Raw genomic sequence first — 6000 nt, 5'->3', positions numbered from 1 at the left:
CGAATTTTAGCTCCAAAATGGCGAATTTTCGGAATCGAAGTTTGTGTTGCTAAAATTCGGATAAAATCGAATTTTTCTAGAAAAAATCGAATTTCATATTTATTTCCAAAAAAAATTAACTCTTTAACTTTCTTGTTTCTGACTAAATTTGCCATCACTGTGTGTGGCACTCCATTTGTCTTAGGGATGCAAGTAAAAAAAATACATGATTTTCGATCTGATGCATCGGGACAAAAATCTGTGCCAGGAAGAACTGTTATTCCGAACTCAAATTTAAGAAATTTTTTGCAAAAAACTGTTTTTTTTTGTTGATTTTTTATTTTAAATGTTTAGAGGCTTTTGCGTTGATGGCATGAAGCTGTTGCCTGAGAAGGCCCCTAGTAAAATTTTCCGGAGAATAATTTTTTAGAATATATAAATCCTCTAACGACCTTCCAAATTTGCTTTTTGCGGGATTTCTTGAAGTAAGGGTCAAAATTACCCTTTTAGGCGGGAGGTAATGGGTTAAAATTTTTACGAAAATATTTCCCATGAAATTTTATTATATGGCTTAACCTTTAATTTCGCTCACCCTCCTAAATGTAATTAAAAAATAAAGTTTATTCAAGACCATTTCGATTGATACCCATATTAGGGAAATTTATTTAACTTATGAAATAATTTGATTTTGATTTTCTTACGTATGCCACAAAACTAAAACCATATTACACATCTACAGGGCAAGCCCTTCCATTTGACACCTACCTCCTTTTTGAAAATCGAACGAAAGATACAGATTTTATGACTTGGTGTTAAATATTTAACGCAAACATCTCCGAACTCGATTAAGAAGTTTCAATCATGATAAAAAAAATAGGAAGGTAGAACCGCTGAGAGGTATTTTTCAAATTCTTGACGTTTGCAAGCAATTTAATTTTAAAATTTTACACACACATTCTCATTTTCAATCTCAAACAACAACAACTTTGAACAATTCCTTTTTTACTCTCAATTTTATACGATTTTAAAATGTTGGCAAACTTCAAAAAAAAATCATGGCCGACGCATTGAGAGAACGGTTTTACCCATGATAAAAACATAACAAGGTAAAACCATTGAGAGGCAGTCTGACGTTTGCCAACAATATAATTTTAAAATCAAAACTCAAACTCACACACACATTCTCATTTTCAATCTCAAACAACAACAATTGTGAACAATACCCAACAAGCATTTCAGTAAATGTTTTTAAAAATAACTTAAAGTAAGTTTGCGATAATAAGCGCTAAATAAGCATTTTTAATATAAAGCTTATTAAAAGTTTTTTCAAATAAACCTCTAATAAGTTTTGAGAGCGAATGTTTATAAATAACTTAATCTTATAAATGAAATGCAAATGCCAACGACATGAAGTAGTAAAAATATAACATTTTTTCATTCGTAAGTGACGTGTTACGTTTTTTAAAAAATATTTTTAAAAGTAAAAATTAGATAAAACCGATGCGGTAAAAAAAAAATCCAATCCAGGACCCGCAGCGCTAATCGGTGGAGCATTCGAGTCTTCAAATGATGAGTTCTCCTTATCCGTTCCTAGTTTAACATTCAATTAAAAATGTACTTAATTTTTTTCAGAAAAGTTCATCAATGAGAATGGCGGCGATGAAGCGGAATATATACATAGCTGCATCGATGTCGTTTTTCCAATTTGCCAATAACCGCATGTAATTGAAAGCACGCAGCAAGATGTAATAATTCACTTTTTTATGCTTAATTTTTGTGTGTTATCGTGAATTTGTAAGCTAAAATGTCTATTCCCTATTTATATTTTCGCGACTGTAGATGAGTCCGCCGAAAATTCGCATTTCGTTTAGTTTCTAGATGTTAAGCAATCTATGTATGAGTTTTTAATGAAATATCTTTAAATAAAGGGTTATAAAAATGTTTATAAAAAGCTTTCTTTTGAAAATTTTTAGTAAGTTTATATTCACACGATTATAAACAACTTTTTTTTAACCTTTATTATAAGTTTACACTTTTACGCTTATAAAAAGCTTACTTTTGGACATTTATTACAAGTTTATATTACTAATCTTATAACCAAAGTTCCTTTTCGATTATATTACGCTTATTTTCAAGCGTTTTATAAACAAAAAATCAACGTTTTGTAAGCTTAATGTTTATAATTGAAAACTTAAAAAAAACTTTCTTTAAGTTTATTTTGCTTGTTGGGATTTAATTTTATTATTTTCAATTTTATATGATTTTAAAATGTTGGCAAACGTCAGAATAAAATCATGGCCGACGAATTGAGAGAATGAATTTACCTTGTAATGTTTTTATCATGGTTTTACCTTACTATGCTTTTATCTTAATTAAAAATTTTTTGCTTCAAAAGATATTTATTCTTTGGACACAGATGACTTAAATATGATACAAACCAAGTATACGCGCATTTTTTTTGGATTCTTGGACAAAGCCTGGTTGAAAGAAAAAAGTTGGCGACTTTTTTAAGACTTCATTGAAAGTGTAATGAATGCAAAAAAGGCTGAAATTTTGCTATACTCCTTCTTAGCAGAAGTAATTTAGTATTTTCGACCACCGACCCCCTAACCAAATGTCTACAAGAAAAAAATTATTAAAAATCAACGCGATTATGTAGCCGCTTTAAACTTGAAATTTAGTGGGCTATCAAACTGCATACTTAAAAAAATTCTAAAAAATCTGAATAAAAAGTTGAAAATATAGCTAAAATTTGCAGATTTTTTATCATTTTTGCACAAGTGAAATGAAATGTGGATTTATATTTTGTTTGTTATAAAATGAGCTTGGCTTTTATGGAAAAATAATAAACATTAAATAAACAATCGAAAAACAGCCAAAATCGATCAAAATGTTGATGACTTAATCAGCTGATCACAAGTGTATGTATAAAATCATTTTTTATTAACGATCTCAAACCAGTTTACAATGCATTCTAAATGTGCTCTGTCGAAATGAGATTTTAATATACCTTACGTACATATGTACCTTTGTATACAATGAAAGTTTAATAAGAACAGTTATTGTACATTCATTTCAAAAATACATTTTTGGGTAGGAAATGACGTTTTTTTCGGACCAAGAGGGACGTTTTCTCATGCTGAAGACCTGGCAACACTGCTCCTATGCACGCTCATCCATGCTTAAAGGTCTGATTATGCATACTTCGCATAACCTCGCACAGCCATTTGTACCAGTGCAATAAAAATGCAACTTAAGAAAATGTGAAGCAAAATCTAAACTCAACAGATTTCTAAGTTTTTGAGTGTTCTGCTAATTTCTGGGTAATGGAATACAAACAAAATACGTGCGAAGTAGGGATGGCAAAGTCGACTTCGACTTTCGACCAAAATCTACTTTTTACTCCTAAAAGTCGAATTTTAGTGATCGACTTTCAGTTTATGGAAGTCGACTGAAGTCGACTTTTCACTTTCGACTCTCGACTTTTTTTTAAATTTATTTGCCAATAAAAACTGATCTTCTAACAAGCGCGCGGAGTGCTGTTTGGTCGTATTTAAAAAAAAATTGTCAATAAAACTGAAGTGAAATGTGAAAAGTGTGGTAGCGAAATGAATTTTAATGATAGTACAACAGTACAAATCCTCAAATTTGGTAATCGTTTGTCTCCCCAATCTTCAATTAATAATGAGGTAAGATAAACATATTATATTATTATTATATTTATTTTAACAATTTCATGCAAGAAAGTTTTTCTGAGTTTTTGAGTTTATGTAAGTTTTTACAGACAGTCTTTGGTTCGAATTTGACCAATCCGTAAGGTACAAAATTTTAAACACCGCTAAAAACGTTGCTGGTAGGATTCCAGTTAATATGCGACATAGTCGTGTGGATAGTCCCAATCCACTAGATGTCTGGGCTACTCCCATATTTATCCATGCTTATAAAGTGGCACTTATATTTATATTTCTACCAATACCCGCCAATTCTGCTCCATCGGAAAGGCCACATTTTTCAAAAAGTTGTCCGTAATTACCAAATATCGATTCAAAAAATTTTTAGAGTTTTTTTTGTGAGAATTTAAATTTTTTTTCAAAAATAAGCATTTTCATGCTGTATAACTGGAACGATTTTCAAAATTTTTAAAAATCCTTTAGTGTCTGTTTTTTTTCTTTACCTAGCATTGAATTTCACTAAATTACAGATTATTCTTAGGGACACGAATTTCGATACGATACGATACCATATCGATACTTTTGGCATTCGATACCGATATTTTCTACTCGATAGTTTTAAAACGATCTTTTTTGGAATCGAGTACCAGAACCCTAGTATCGTATCGAATGACATAAACTCACATTACAAGGATAATGTTATTAACAATTCTTCCCGATATAAATTGGACTTTAAAGAGTAGAAATTTGTAATATAGTTAGGATTGCATGTGGTGCAATTTGAACCCGCGGCCTCGGTGTTTTAAGTCAACACCTCAATCTCTACGTGTTGTTACACAATATGTTAGTGTTTGACCGAGATTCTCCTCCGATTTGTCGCGCGCGCCTTAATGTTGTGGCACAAAAGGGGTCCCTACAGTTTTAGGTCGACTCTGAACGGCGATTATGTCTTACTGGGAAGCTGTTTTCATTTTCAAGCTTTGCGCACTTCTAACCATTACACCACAGCGGCCTATATACGAGACCTATATTCAGAAAAATTTTTTGGATTTTGGTATCGATATTTGGAATATCGAGTCTTTTTATTCCGATATTAATGGGTACCCGATATTTTTAAGGCGATACTTTAAATGAGTACCATATCGATACTTTCTGTTCGATATCGAGTCCCTAATTATTCTAAAGACCACTAGTAAATCATGATATTTTTGGCGTATTCTGAATCATATATTTATAGCTAATATATGAGTTAAAGTTAAATGCAGAGTATACTTAATACATTTTCTTTTTATTAAAAAAGTCGAACAAACAGGCTAACCTAATATTCGCGGATTGCGTTTTGGTTCGCACGCCGTCGAATATGTTTTTTTGCGTCACCCGAAATTGGCTTGCGTGCGTTTGCATTTGATTTCATTGAGCGAAACGTCAAATCAAAATGTCACGCAGAACAAAAATTGGAAATTGAGTTAGCTTCATACGCACGCCGTTCAATTTCGGTTGGTCCCATACAAGTTGTATGTGCATGAGAAATTTTTGACAGTAAATTGACGGTGCGTGAATATTAGGTTAGCCTGAAAATCGACTTTTCTTCGTGGATCGGTCGACTTTTAAAGTTGACTGTACAGAGTAGATAGAAAAGTCGACTTTCTAGTGAAGTCGTACAACCCTAGTGCGAAGTACATACGAAATTGCAGTCTGAAGTTTATGCGTAGGGTTCGAACGATACTATCGATATTGAGTAAGTATCGATACTGGGGGTATAAAAATGAGTACTTTAATACTCGATACCTTATTTGGTGATTTTACTCGATACCTTGCAAAGTACTCGTAGTATCGAATACTTTTTAAAAAACACACTTTTTAAATTTTGTCTTCCATTAGCAACCCAATTTTATTTGCTTATATGGATTACTATCATTCAATTTTGTCCATCACTTAAAATAAACTGAAATTTCGTGTGGTCTGTTGCATAACATAAACCAAATAAGTTAAAGTTTAATGGCCTTATTCATACAAAATAAAGTAGGTTTAAATAGCTTAATAAAATGACATTTTCATACATATTTCAGTTTATAAACCTTTTCTATTTTTTATGAATAATGCCATAAAACTTTACGCAAAGTTCACGAAAAGGCAGAATATTTAGAAGCTTTTTGGGTATGCAGTTTTGCAACCTATTCAAGTTTACGTGTAGCCTACTACCATTGACTTTTAATTCAAACTTCCACTTTATTATACTAAAATTGAATAGGATACAGAAATGCATACCCAAAAAGTTTACAAAAATTTCTTAATAAAATTTGAAATTCTTGAAAGTATATATACATATATATATATATACATATATATA

This window comes from Rhagoletis pomonella, unplaced genomic scaffold, assembly GCF_013731165.1.
Source record: "Rhagoletis pomonella isolate Grant_MI unplaced genomic scaffold, Rhpom_1.0 Rhpom_scaffold_00091, whole genome shotgun sequence".
NCBI classification, from domain to species: domain Eukaryota; kingdom Metazoa; phylum Arthropoda; class Insecta; order Diptera; family Tephritidae; genus Rhagoletis; species Rhagoletis pomonella.
This window is presented reverse-complemented; position numbering follows the sequence as displayed.